Here is a 15,637-nt window from a genome sequence, read left to right as displayed (position 1 = left end):
CCATGATCCAGCATCAAAATTCTGCTAAAAAAAAAAAAAAAAGAACAGAAAAATTAATATCATCTAGTGTTTCCCAACTATTTAGGAACCAAGGCACATATATTACAAAGACTACATTTTAACAAAAAATATTGTAAATTGTGGAAAGTTTCACCTACTGCTGGGGTGGCAAACTCACCCTTGACACGGGCCACATATTGAGGGAAAGGACAATGTCTGCTAAATAAGGCTACCATGATTAACCGACGAAGGGTCGATGAATGATTCAGAATTAGCTGTTGCTCAAATCCTTTGTTTTTTGAGCAAACGGTTTCTTAATACATATATACAGTATATGTGTAACCGGTGTGGCAGCGCCGCCCCGTGTTCCGCTCCCCCCTCTGATCAGGCCGGGACGCGAAACCGTGCGCCACGACGCTTCCACTCGGCAGGCAAGGACGGTAACCACTGGGCCAAGAAGCTCAACCCAAAGGCCCAGCCGTTAGCGTGCTTACATGAAGGAATCGGCGGGGAGGTTTCCACGCTCCACAACGGACCTGCGTGTACTCCTTACATATGTATGAATATATTTTAATGCCGGTTTTATTTTTGCGCAAACTCTCATGTTTCTGGTACTTATTTGACCAATTCTGCCAGCTATGAAAACATTAAAGCACAAATCCGAGAACCGTTTTACATTTTCACAAAAAAAACGAGACTCCAATGCTGAGCATCAGCAATAACTGGGAAAAAAAAAAAAAACAAGTAGATGAACTGTCTCCTTGTACTCTTTTTAAAGGCATCTGGAGTTTTGGGCACAAAAAGTGAGATATTTTCTTTTTTTCCAGGAATTTTGGCTACAACTACAATATCAAATTATTTTTGTTTCTTACCTGTTCGTGGGCAGGAGAGGTTATAAATTCCTCCCATTTGGATGGTGGAGGGCAACGCAAATCGTACTCAATTAAATCAAACAAGGAGTTCAAAGTTTGGAAGGACTCCATTGCTTCTGATTTTCAGATGATGTTCGCACACTCCTTGACGTCGTGGACGCAGAAGATGGAGTGATGGATATATTACACCTGACCGTTATGTCAACCGCTTCTCTGACGTCACTACGCAACCACGTGGTATTCGGCAAAGATGGGCGTTTAGCGTTCAATTAGCGAATCAAATAATCGCATATTGAATTTGATTCGAAAGTTTGCATGGTAACACTTCCCTCTTTGATCTACGCGACGAAATGTATCGCCGCTTGTCCAATAGGAAGCCGCAGAAAGTACTAACAGTTAAACTTCAGTGTATACCGTATAAAAAAAAAACTGATCAAAATTTTAAGTCATTAATTTATAAACACACCGTTGCCATTTAACAACTAAATGTAAAGCGATGTGGGTGGAAAAAATGTTACCTTCTTACAATGGCGGCCAGTCTGTCAGCCATTTTTTAACTGGTTAGCTTTCCGCCAGGTTAGCTTCCTTTACCAAGACAAGCCACTGTAAGCAGCGAGTTTACAATTTTAAAAGTTTTCACAAACATACTAATCGCATGCAATCAGGACAAAAAGCGTGTCATGTCGTCCCCATAAGATATCTGAGTAGCCTTTTGATGCCTTACTCTTGCTTACCGATTAGATGTTATAACATGCTAGCCCAGAAAAAACATATGCAAAGGGGTGGGGTCGAGGGGCTTACAGTCGTGCAGGGAGAAACACGCCAAATAATCATTCCATATATCATACAAAGAAGAAAAAAAACGTTATTACTGCATTTACCATACAAAAACAAACCATTACATCTACAATTGCACCCCCTGCAATATATACTTGTTGACCTAGCTACGTTACAACAAAAATACAAATTGGAAAATGATCCCAAAAAATGACGAAGATTTAAACAATAAAAAAAAACACCTACAATTGCACACCCCTGCAATAAATACTTGTTGACCTAACTATGTTAAAACAAAAATACCAATTGGAAAATGTTTTTTTTTTTAATTACTAAGATTAAAAAAAAAAAAAAAAAAAACTTAATAATTATTAGTCATAACCAGTTATTTTAATACAGAAAGAGAGGAAATATGACAACTACTATCCTGTTTTGCTCCAGAACAGCAGTGCGAGGCCACTTCAGTTACCTTTTAGCTAACTAGTGGAAATAACATTTGCCAAGAAGGGCTCTTTGCGTAGAGTGCTTCATAAAAAAATTGTCTTACATAAACAATTTTTTAAAAACTATTTCAAATATGGCCAAGGCTAGTTTACCTGATTGTCCGCTGCGTATAACTTGTTTATTAGAAACATACAAACACAAGACTGCAGATAATGTAACCTGTAAACTGCTCAACAACATGACACCAAAGAATATACGCAGGATTCAGAAACATTTAATTCAATCACAATTTTGCTTTAAAACATTTCTTTTACCACCCAGCATTAAATACAAGTAAGCGGAGAGTGCTATTTACCATCACATACAAGAAATTTGTGGTAGCTCTAAGCAAAATTAAGTACATCTGCATATTCCCATATGGTGATAGAATAAGTCTGCCTGGTTTCTGATAAAGCACTTAGCAAATCCCAGAACATCAACACCCCTGATTAAAAACTATGCCATTGTAGGAATCAGGCAATTGTAGAACATTTGGATTTTTAAAAAACCTGGTGTTTGAATCACATCGTTTTATCAGTGCAATTCCACGGTTATTAACATGATACATGCACAATTTCCTGCCCCCTGATTGTCCGTTAGTCAAGAGTCGGTGGCCTGCACCAAATCTGCCAAACTTCCCTCACGTCAACAGAGGAAAGTCTGATATTCACCAACATAATGCAAGCTTGGATATCGCTCCGCTCCATCTTGCAAGTAGTTAAAGATTGTGAGGCTTCTGTTCAGTCAATATGGGAAATGTTCCTGATGTTCTGGTGTCAGGGCAACATCTACTCAGCTGGGCGGCCTCGAGCCCCACCATCCTTCAGCCATCTCCCCGGCAGAGATATGTTAAGGTCACTTGAGAGTGTATTGGTCTTTTATCTCAAGGGTTGCACTCCACTTTACCAAAGCAGTTTTATGAGAGGTTAGCAGATGTGTAAAAAGAAATTACCCAATTTAGTCAAAGTATAAATTATTTATGACTAGAAAATGATAACTGCACAGAGTGGCAGGTAGAACAATTAAAACTTCTTCTACTGTCACCTGTCATTATGTCAGCGCTGCTCACAAAAAATTAAGGATATTGGCTGAAAATTTAAGGTGAACCTGAAATGAACTAACATCCTTAGGAGGTGAAGTTGACCTTCGCCAAACTTTAAATTTCTCCTAATCAGCTTATTGTTAGGGAAAAGGAAATTGTGCAGTTGGATATGTTTCTTTAAAGGTCAAAATAAGTTCACCTGCAAGGGTAATGTTCTAATGACAGGAATGGGGGGGGGGAAATCCATGAATAAGCCCACGCAAAAATGAACAAATTATGTAAATATGCATTTTCGGTTCCTGCAAAACTTTCATCCAAAAGCCGATATCACCAATTTTGTTTGCCTGGCACGGCTCGACTGTTCTCCCTGTATTTTTAAAACACTGTGAAAATAGTCTGGGACCCAGCCTATTAACGGCCTCTCGAGCAAGAACAAAATCAACCGTCCAATCAGATTTTTTTATTTGCGTGACATGTTCTTACGAGCAACGTCACTCTTCCACGTCGGAAGTCGTCTCCACAACAACACAGGTGACGAACAGAAGAGCCGAGAATACGTTCCAATCCATGGTAAAATCAGTTTTAAATGAACAAAAACACAGACACAAGTCATTGACAACAGGCTGTCTAGCGCTAGCCATGTTAAATAAATTTCTCCGTTCTCCACTCGCGCCGCGCGAGTTGTCGTTTTACCAACGTCACGTCTGCTCGTCGCTGATTGGTCCACTCCGCTGTCTGTTTGCTGTGGCTTGCTCCAACCTGGAAATTTGATCCGCTCATTGGTCGGCAGACTCTATAGCTGGAACAGCGGTGAGTCTGGTGTACCAGGCTACAATTTTGTGAGAAACGTATATATATTTTGTATGCTGTGCCTTGGCTCAATAATGGTCTGGGAAAGCTGACTTAGCTGAACGAGGGGAGGCACGTGGCTCCAAGCAACTCTACTTGGCAGTTATGCTGGGCACACTAACGGAAAGTGCCCGGCGAGGGGCGTTAGACACTTGCTGCTGCTGGGACAAGAAGGACTGGCCAGAGGATAGCGTGGAACCGGCGCGGCCGCCCAGACGCGACTCGATGGCCAGCTTCTGAAAGTTTAGACTCTGAGGTGAGACAGCGTGATCCTGCGTAACGTGGGCGGCGGTTTCAGAATCACATCTTGGACCTTACCTTGTTGTACCACACGAAGACTATCAGTTTCTCCTCATACTCGCGCAGTCGCTGCGGAGTGACATTCATCATGTTTGATTTAAATTCCTCCCAATGTAACAGTAAAAGATTAAAGGACATACGCAGAGGAATTACCCCCAAGTTGAGGATCTGCTTGTCTCTGTCAGCAACCTGGTTCCACAAAGCCTGGATTTCAGCGGTAGCAGGGTTCAATTTAGGGTCCGGTGCTTGGATCACCTGCACGCAGGGATCTAAATGCTCAAAACCTTCAACTTCTTCAGTAGAAGAAATAGAACTTAAGTCCACCCATGTTACTCACATTGTGAGCAAGTGACTTCTGACTGAAAAGAAACATCCAGCACATACAGAGTATTCCCAGTGCTTCACCTTGTCAAAAAAATGGTCACGTAACAAAAGTGGGTACTCTCATTCAGCGACGTACTGTTTTCCATTAGTGTTTTTCTTATAAGTATAATAATGATATGACTACAAAACCATATTAAATGTATGATCTCATATTACTGCATATACACATTAAATTGAATGATGGCTGTTTTTCAAATCAGAAGGAAGAAAAAAAAAATCTGCATTTAGATTTTTAAAAGAATGATTGGTAGGAAAAATGCTTGTGATAGCTCATTTTTAAAAAAGTGTTCAGAATTGCTAACAATTTTGTCATATCTGTAATGTTATTCTAACAACTTACTTGGATTAAGAAAAACCTCTTATGAAATAATAAAAAAATAGTCATATTTTGAAGACTATAGAATTTTTTAGATATCAAGTTGTAATCCTACATGAAGGACTTCGATTTGTAGATGTGCGTGAGCAAAGAGTTGGATATATCTTAATTCAGCACTTCATTCATTTGTTGCCATTGACAGCGATAGATGTCAAGTCCATTTGGACTGGGAAAGGCGAGCAGCAATCAAATGATTCATCACTGTCTACTAAAGCCAATGACTTAATATTACGCCTTTAACAAAGATTTGACCTTATTCTGGAAAATTATAGCTCGATAAGAAATATCCCCCCTGTACAGAAAAAACTTCCATTTAGACAGCGCCTGATACGCACATGTGAGCATCCAGTTTCCGATTCAGGTCTGACTGTGTGTCGGGGGCAGGAGGAACAGGTAATATCAATGCATTCAAACACCATTCTGTATTGACTGACCGCCTGACTCTGCAGCGCCTTTTGGAGGTCCTCAACTTGCTGCTGCAGCTCACCAACTCGTTGACGACTTAATCTGCATTTTGGGAATTCGCCCAGGCAAACAGAACAGGGCATGTGCAGCACATCAGTCACGGCAGTGTTAAGATATAGTCAAGATAAACGAAGTAAGAAAAAAGCAGGGTACAAAGACACTTAACAAACAATCATGCCATTTTATGGGTAACCTGTTCTCCATGTCCAGTTGATTACGGCTCTTGTGAGCGTCCTCCAGCTGAGCCTGCAGAGAAGCGATCTTCTCCCTCTAAAACTCTTCCTGCTGCACTCTAAGCATCCTGTTCTCGTGCTGAAGCCTGATGAACTTCTCTCTAGACACGAACAATAAAAGTCAGCAGTGGACCAGCTGCCGTACATGTTGGTGGGACTGTTGTACCAGTGTTTGACCGGGATCAGTTCTGCTGCTAGGTTATCGTGACTGGAGCTTCTGGAAGGCAGGATTCCTGCAGCACATCAGAGAGACATTTTATGTTGCTTAGGATTTGCGAGAAACGGTTAAATACTCATTTCAGAATTGGAGGACATTTTATGTCCCACCATTCCAATTTTAAATAATTTAAACATTTATTAAATAACATAAGATTTGCAACCCTATTACTGCAGTTTTACCATCGATCATTAAACTGATGCAATCAAGCCTTTGATAGCTTATTACCATGAATATGTAGTCCAAAAATCAGAAAAAGGGAAGGCTTGTTTTTCAAGAATTTTGAAGCCAAAATGTCCTCCAATTCTGGAATGACACAAAACCTTGCAAATGCAATCTACTCGCTTAGGAGAGCTGCTGCGCTTGTGTGCACCGAAGCTCCTCATTGATTTCTTTCAGAGTCTCTACCCACGATGAGCCGCTACAGGTGGAGGGAAATAATAATTTGCGCTGCTCTCATTTAGAGCTGAAACGAGTACTCGAGCAACTCGAGTAACTCGAGTTTAAAACCTGATCCGAGTAATTTTATTCACCTCGAGTAATCGTTTATTTTGACAGCTCTAAGCATCACGTTTTGCTTGGACTACTTTTAATGCGGGACAACGCGCTGTCACGTGCGGAGAGGAAGAAGGGGAAAAAAAAAAAACTTACTGCAGCTGACAGCCGCCACAAACGACGCCGACGTTGCCATATACTAGCCTGCACGATGCTAAGTTGGTAACAGCTAGCGTCTGATGCGTCTCATAAAGATCACATGTATGTTGAACTAGATGCGCAATGACAGACTCGGCCGCGTCTGGGCAGCGTTATTAAACAGCCGCCATCTTAAAGCAGTACAGCGCTAAGCGCTAATAAAGAGCGCTAAGCGCTAATAAATAAGATTAACGTTACTGTCGCTACTAGCTCACGTAAAGTTTGCCCTGCGGAGGACTAGGTTTCACTTAATTATGACCACTGTCGTTGCGTGGCTAACGTGTCTTACATACAGGCTTTAACATAACACAGCATTGTGGAGTGATGAGGGTGTAAAATAAAAACTTAATCATGCTAACTATCAATTTTAGCTCAGTAGTCATTGCTGGATAAAACACCAAGTAGCACTGGTCCCTAATGTGCTCCAGTACAGCCTGTATCATACATTTATTTTAAACACTGCAAAAACTCAAAATCCTATCAGGACTTACAGTTTAAACTAACTTAAAACTTAACTAGAACTTAAAAATGGCTTGACACAAAGAGAAATTCAATTGAAACACGTGGGAAAAAATCCTAACTTTTAAGTGATGTTTGTTATCAAGCGTAACGGCATTTTTAGGTAATATATATATATTTTTTTTAGATAAGATCTAAAAGTTTTTTGAGTGAAAGCAGTGAATTAGTCTTTTTTTTTTTTTTTATTCTAGCTACAATATACATCGAAAATAAAGACATTGATTGACTGAAAATGGTTCAAGATTAGATGAAATGTCTTGTTTTCTCATGTATATTTATAATTGCTCTTCACCTAAAAATATATTTGTTTTATCCGATTACTCGATTAATCGATAGAATTTTCAGTCGATTACTCGATTACTAAAATATTCGATAGCTGCAGCCCTACTCTCATTAACCAACATCCTCCACAGTTTCTAGGGCGTCCCACCTTTCTCCTTTGTCACCAGTTCGTATTTTATATTCAAAGTCTTGGTTGTCCGCTCACCTCGTTTCGTCTGACAACTTCATGTGAAGCTCATAGACCTGGAGCAAACAACCAGAATACAACACATCAGGTGTCCATATTTCCCCCCCCAAGAATAAATCAAGTATATGGAATAATCCTCAACAATATTTCAAAAATACATCTAAATACCTGGTGTTTGTAGGTTTCCAACTGCACCCGGGCACCGTTGGCCTTGCGCAGTTCCTCCTCCAGGCTGAGTGTTCTGCATGTAGTGGTATTGCTCTCCACTAGAAGCTTCATCTGCCTCTTTAGGTCCCCCAGGTTCTCCAGTTTTCGCTTTTTATATTTTCACCGAAGCCTCCAGCATCACCACTCGATCTGAACAGTTCCTAAAAAACAATTAGATGTTTTCACTAGAGCAAGATAGCAGCAGGAGGCAAATAACATTGCTCATCTTTGGGCACCAACTAACAAACCTCAGTACATCCAGCTCATCTTTGAGTGACCTCGACTCCTCCGCCAGGCCGGTCAGCTCTTTGTTACGATGCTGGACTTCCACAAGCTGCTTCTCCAGCCCTTCGCAGTGTATTCTGTAGTCATCCTTTGCGGCCACCAGCCTGAAAAAAAAAAAAAACTCATAAGTCTCACTCCACAATTGGAGGGCATTTTGTCTTCATATTTCTTGAAAAATAGCCCTTCATTTTGCCAATTTTATGCTACATGTTCATTAATAGGTCACAAACTATAAAAAGGCTTGATTGGCTCAGTATACAGTTTAATGGTAGAATCATTATTAGATACCATTCATTTATTTAGTTTTAACAATACAGTACTTGGCATAATCACAGTATCATACAAACATGAGCTCATGTTGGCTTTTTCTCAGAATTAGAAGCTAGCCATTTAGCTAGCTGTTACCACTGACCAAGAGGACAAAACAAGTTCTGTAAATAAGTCGAAAAAAAAACTTGTCTGCTCTTTGGCATAACTGAGTTGCCTGGGGTTGAGTGAGACAATAAAGCAAGGCTAAATACTTCGTAAAAATATGAAAAATTGAAAGCAAGCACATAGTAAGTTTGCTCCATCAATTCTTTTGAAAACCTTTCCGATGAGGTCCAGTGTTTCTTCTATCATACTTAAAAAGGTTATGCAACAGGCTTGTGTGCATGTTGTTGGACACAAGTTGCATGAATAATAATTCATAGGGGCTCTCGAGGACCGGATTTAGAGACCCCTGCCTTAGATTTAATTGAGTCATTGGAGTGGTGGGACAAGAGAAAATTGCATTTTAAGTGATCCACCAGACTTATTTGGTATTTTAAAAACTATTTAAATACTAAGGGTGTAACGGTACATGTAATAGTATTGAACCATTTCGGTACGTGGTGCTCGGTTCGGAACGAACGCGTACCGAACGAGTTTCTGACGAAATATAACCCTTACTTTTCGAGGCTGTGAGTCGATCGGGTTACAGTTTCTTTGTGTAGATTATATTTACTCCGTCTTCTCTGCTATAATGAGGACCAACACGGTAGGACAGTAAAACCCAGGAACGTCAACGGCGCAACAAAACCGAGACACGTACCGAACTGAGATTTTTGTGTACCGTTACACCCCTATTAAATACTAATGACTAATAAGGTGAATTGATTCAGAGACTGCATGTTTACTATTTTGGATGTGGATTCATGAAAATGGGAAGGGTGTGATGTAAAATGTCTTCCTGACCCTCAAGGTCAGGGGTGGGCAAACCGTTCCTAGAGGGCCGCAGTGGGTCCAGGTCTTTGTTCCAGCTGATTTAGCAGTACAGACAGTTTAACCAATGAGGTTTCAGCAAAAACAAGGAGCACCTGAGTGCAATCAACAAATTGCACTTGTAAAACACAAGATTGGTGAAAAGGTGTCCTCTTGATGGGGTGGAACAAAAGCTCGTACCCACTGCAGCCCTTTGTGGAATAGTTTTCACACCACTGCTAAGGTCTTTATGCTTGGCTTGGTTCTCCTCCTAGTGGCAGAACTTCGTATAGGGGACCTACCTGAAATTCTCCTACTGCAGCACTTCTGGCTCCTGTTGCAGCTGGCTGTGCTTCCTGCCAGACGCTGTGTTGGGGTCGTCAAAAGTGTCCAACTGATTGGCTCGGTCAGTAAGGACGTAGTTCTCGGCGAGCAGGCTGTTATGTTCCTCTTGGAGAATAGCCACCTGACCAAGAAGTCACAGGAGAGTGTCATGAAAGGCTGGCAGGGGTTAACACAGAGTTAATCCATGCAAAAACACAATTAGTCAGCCCACAATTGCCTGGGTAGTACAGTAAACCACTGTTTTTGATGGGAAAAAGCATGCCAGAAATGGGTAAAAAAGAAAACGAGAAGAAACTAGATGAATTTATTGCGCTAACCAACAACATTAAGTCTGCCTCCTACCTTGACATGTTAGACAAAGACCTTAGACCAGTTAATATGTATCACTTCAACACATTTCCCAGACAACAATACTGTAATATTTTGGACAAAATATATATACTCAGGTGCGGTTTAAAGTCATAGGCCTAGCAAAACCATGACAAAAGTGAGCCTTATGGTCCATGAAATACGGTAATAGAAATGAGCTGTCATATGTGAGTGCCTTGACTTGTGAGTTTGTTGAAGTAGATTGTATTTGTCTTGAAATACAAGACCCCCTTAAAACCCTCACTGCTATAAAACACCAAACTTGGCAAGCGACCATCAATTTACATTGCTTTTATTGCCTGGGAAGGACAATATCAGCGAATGGAAACACTTTTCGTGTATTTTTGTGAAGCATACTATTAAACATACCGGTAGTTTCTCTTATGAAGAAGCTTTAGCACTGTTTATTGGGGGCTGGTTGGGTTTTACAGAATTCGCTGAAGTGGAACTTACCTGGCGGCCAGGCAGGATGGCAGTGCTCCTTCCATGAGCTCGCTCTCGGGATAAATAGCTGTATTTTGTAAGCCACCAGCTCAGGGTCCGAATTTCCTGCGTCAACGTATTCTGCTTAGTCTAACATGTCCGTTATTAAATCCCGAGAAAACTGATGCACAACTTCAGCAATCGTTGCCATGTTGGGAGAGCATTATGTTGACAGAGCCATGTAGCTTGACTCGCTCCACTCAAACCCCGCCTACTTTATCCCCGCCCACCGAGTTTGATGAGCCAATGACAGATAAAATTATTTGATGGGGCCCACACGGGGAGCAAGAGTGCAAGAATGAAATAAAAAGTTAAACAAATAAATAATGAAATAAATAAAAAGTTAAATAAATAAATAATGAAATAATAAAAATTGAAATAAATGAATAAAATAATTTAATATTTAAATAAATAAATATATATTGGAATAAATAAATAAATGTTGAAATAAATAAATGAAAATGGAACTGTAAACTGAAATAAATAAGGCGGAAAACAGGTGACTTGAAGTTCCGCTCTGAGACCCCCAATTTGGCCAAATTTCAGAATTGTCCTATATGGATGTATGATACATCATTGGAAAGCTTAAAATCTCAGTTTTCTGGGGGAAGAAAAATTTTTAACAGGAGGGCATTTGTAAAAAAAAAAAAAAAAAATTTCAAACAGCAAAACCCTAACTGGAGGTGAGAGCATGAGAGAGCATAATTTAAGACGCCATGATTTTAACGAGATATTATTGCGTACTTACCTCTTTTCGATACAAAAACTCCATGTAGCATGTATAACCGAGTGTCAAGACACAGCTGTGAATGGCCACAGCTGGATTTTGGGGGGATTTTACAGGTGAAACATGGTAATATAACAAGGGTCGCGATGCAGAAATCGCAGACATCAAAGAGTGGTCGAGATGTTCATTTTCATATATTTACCCTTTTAAACATTTTTTTTTTAAATTTTCTTTGTTTGGATCGATTATTTATCATCTAAAATATTGGGGGAAATGCGACAGTAACGAAAAAATACAATTAAGCGATAGTTATGAGGTAGATATACGTGACTTATTTACAGACGCTAATTTTTTCATTGTGAAGTAATTTATCTAAAAGTTCAAAATATGCGATTCATTAATTTTTTAAAGTTTTTTTTTTTTAAACTAAATATTAGACAACAATTAATGATTCTAAGCCAAAAATGACAGACATTTTGAATAATAAATATAATTACTTACCATATTTTTATGGCTAGGTTGACACAAAAGCGGTTGTGCGACGTCTGTAAATGGGGGTTACCAGGGTAAAACAGACAAATTAAAAATAGTTTGGGGCCTTAATGCGTCATTAATCTGCTATGGCAGCATATAGACATATGTTCTGTCAAACACAACAGTTCTTTGGCTTAAAACACAGCAGTTTATTTTAAAGAGGGGTACAAGAGCAGAAACTGCTTTTTTAGCCGTGTCTGTGTTTTCCGCCATAAATAAACATTGAAATGAATAAATAAACATTGAAATAAATAAATATAAAAATAAATAAATAAATAAATATAAATTAGAATAAATAGACAGTGAAAAATATAAACAAAAGTTAATAGGAATAGGAATACATAAATATAAATTGAAATAAGCAGAAGTTCTCTTGAGAGCAAAGCGGGTAAGACAACATCCAATCTTTTAACTATCGCATTTTTTCTCGCTTTTAAAGCCACGGAATAAATCAAAGTGACGAAAGTTTGCTGCGTTTAATTGCAGCCTTAACCGTTGGAGATTTGAAACTGACTTTTATATTGCTTGAGTCGTGTTGTCTTTGCAGCCTGACATCAACCATGCGAACTGATCGTGTTGTGTAGGGTGACCAAACGTCCTCTTTTGCCCGGACAAGTCCTACTTTCACGTGGTATCCTCGTGGTCCGGGCAGGTTTTATAAATTAATAAAAATCTCCGGTTTTTATGATTTTTCACAGGACCAATTTGAAGAGAATCCCTCAGGCCGCTGGGTGGCAGCGCCTGCCTGCGATGACATGGCTCCTAGGACTAGGGAGGGAAGGAGTAGTTCTTCTTGTTTTTGTTGGCAGTTTACCCCTATCATCAGGCATTACCGCCATCTACTGGGTTGACGATATGGCCACAACGCCTGAAGTTTTTTACGATAAATAAGTATATAATGGCAACTGTTGACTTCTGTCGGAGCTTTGACTGTAAAATCCTATTTGGTGTCGCATCGTTGCGCTGCCGATGACTGTAAACTTTCACAGCAAAGTTTGATTTTTGCCTCAGCTAGCTGTCGGTAAGCTAAACCGAGCTAGGCATTATGGGAAACGTAGTTTTAACTGCTACGTTTGGTAACATGCTGGTTGAATAGTTTGTCAGTTTATTTCGGTTTTTGTTTGTGTGCAATCTAAAACATTGAATGAGAATATCAATTGAATGGGAATTGTTAGGTTTTGTGTTGGGTTTTTCCTCGTGTGACTTGTCTCTCTGATTACCCATTGATTTCACCTGTGTGTGTTCTCCCAGCGTATCCTGCAAACTGCATCCACCTGTGTTACCCAGCTGTTCCTCGTCTCGTTACCCCTTGTCTGCGTGTGTATATAATGACCCAGTTCCTTGTCACCCCTTGTTGCGTCATTGTCTATGTCAATGTCTGTCTATGCAAACGTCAATTTCAAGTCCTGTCCAAGCCCTCGTGTTCCAGTCCCTCTGATTAAGTAAGTTTTGGTTTGAACATTGCCTTTTTGATCACCAGTCCTTTTGTTTGTACTTTGTGATTTTTGTTAGTCATTATTAAAACGTTTTTTGAGTTCACTGCCACCTGCCTTGCATCTTTGTTTTCCCTGCAATTGGGTCCACACAACCTGCCTGCCCACGCATCTTCGTGACAGGGAATAACAATTTGTCAAGGACAATTGTCGTGATAGTAATTTATAAAAATGTTTAGTTGGCACATAGCCTACTGTGTGTATGTGTATTGACTGGACTACATTTCTATGGGTCTGCATTTTATATATATATATATATATATATATATATATATATATATATATACACACACACACATATACTACATTTTTCCATCCAGAGTGAGGGGGCACACTTTAAATATATTAAAGTGATATAGGCATCTTCGAGTGAACTTCGAGTAAAATTCAAGTATCTTGAGGCCGGGCTGAGTGTCCTCTTTTTTGTAAATCAAAATATGGTCACCCTAGTGTTGTGTTTACTAATGATTAACTCATGTCGATGTTTTCGTAGGGTACGTGCGTGTTTTTGCAGGAGGGGACAAATTTGAAACGCTTTTTTTGGTCGTGGGGACTCATTTCAAGGAGCAGGGCTTCTGTTGCTTGGCGGCGTTCAACAAAGTAGTATAGGCTGCACAAGTACCCAGTTAGTTCTTAAAGGAAAAGTGCAGAAACCTGTGTTTAAAAAAATCTCATAAAAGTATTTCTGATGTGAAGCAGTGGCTGGCACAAAACCTTTTGCCCTTAATAACAGCAAAATTGAATGTATAACTTTTGGCCCGCCATCCATGATGAATTCTCTTGCACCCAACTTAGGTGCTCTGCCTCCCTTTTTTAAGTCACATGTAAAATAAAATTTTGTAGTAATATTTGATGACATTGTTGTAAAAGGTTTTCCAGCTCTGCCTCTTGGCCAAAGTGAAGCCTTTTCTTCGCCGCCATGATCTTGAAAAAGCAATTCATGCCTTTATTAGCTCATGGCTCCTGCAATGCACTTCATGATGGTCTTTCCAAGGCCTCTATTTCGCATCTGCAACTCATTCAGAATGCTCTGCTCGATTTTTAACTGGTACATCCAGGCATGAACATATTACCCCCGTATTATCGTCACTCCACTGGCTTCCAGTTCATTTTAGAATTAATTTTAAACTTTTATTGTTTGTTTTTAATTGTATTAACGGCCGCAAGCCCGTCGACAAGGGGGGACAACCGGGTATGTTGTCCCGGGCCTTATGACCGTAGGGCCCCCTGAATGACCATTAATTTATTTTACCTAACATTCACATATTTCATTTGTATTTAAATCATTGTCTGGTTAAATATTATGTTCTACTCAATATATACTTAAAAACTTAAACACATTCAATATTTCAAATATATATTTTTTCCTTTTTTTGCACAACGCCCCCCACCCCCTCCTCCGTCTTAGGAGAGAATGGTTTGACCCCGCCCTGGCGCACTCAAGGCTATACTACGTACGTGCCCTGACGCGGGAAAATAAAATATGTCATTGTTATAAACCCTAAACATGGCAAGTCATCATAAATCTGGTGCACAGAAAAGAAAAGAAAAAGAAACGAAGATCATAGAGGTGAACTAGAAAAAAATTAAATGAAGTTTTTAAAAGGGGGACAAGAAGGCAGAGAATTGGGGCTAGAGTTAGCTGTGGACAGTGATATAATGGTCTCTTGTGTGCGGGGCCCTGCAAGTCTGTTGACAGCCTTAAACGGCCGGGCTCCTTCTGACTCTGAGATTTTAACCTTCCATAACCCTGGCAGGGCTCTTTGTTCTTCCGGCCAACTTCTCTCTCAAGTTCCTTGGTCAAGGCTTGGGTGATCGTTCTTTTGCGATTGCTGCTTCTAGGTTGTTGAATAGTCTGCTCCATGTCATCCGCACCATCACTGATTTAGGCCTTTTTAAATCTATGTTAAAGACCTAATTTTTTTAGACTGGCTTTTCCACCACACTAGGGTAGCCTGGTTTTTAGGGTTTAAATGTGTTCAGGTTTTAACTGTTTTATTTTGTTTTATTTGCTGTAATGAGTTTTAGTGTGATCAACCCCCCCTCAATTTTATTGTAAAGTATTCTCCTGCCTTTTAATTATTATGTACTCTATATTTTGCTTTGTTGTAAAGCACTTTGAGGACCTCTCAGGTTTTGTAAAAGGCTATATAAACAAATTTGAATTTTGCAATTGAAAAGCAAAACCAAAGTTAAAATTAATTCATGGTAATAAAAAGAAGAATGTTTCAAATAATAAAGATTCAATATCTACAAATGAATGTATTTGTACTTCATTAATTCAAGTGGAAATA

General features: G+C 39.6%; 1 pseudogene; it reads right to left on the bottom strand.

The window, feature by feature from the left end:
* Window positions 1-2,222: 2,222 nt before the first annotated feature.
* LOC130918393 (protein Hook homolog 1-like) lies at window positions 2,223-15,207 on the bottom strand (annotated as a pseudogene).
* Between the last annotated feature and the right edge of the window lie 430 nt (window positions 15,208-15,637).

This window comes from Corythoichthys intestinalis, chromosome 7 (genome assembly GCF_030265065.1).
Source record: "Corythoichthys intestinalis isolate RoL2023-P3 chromosome 7, ASM3026506v1, whole genome shotgun sequence".
Lineage (NCBI taxonomy): Eukaryota > Metazoa > Chordata > Actinopteri > Syngnathiformes > Syngnathidae > Corythoichthys > Corythoichthys intestinalis.
Note: the sequence above shows the minus strand (reverse complement) of the source record. Positions and strands in the feature narration are given on the sequence as shown.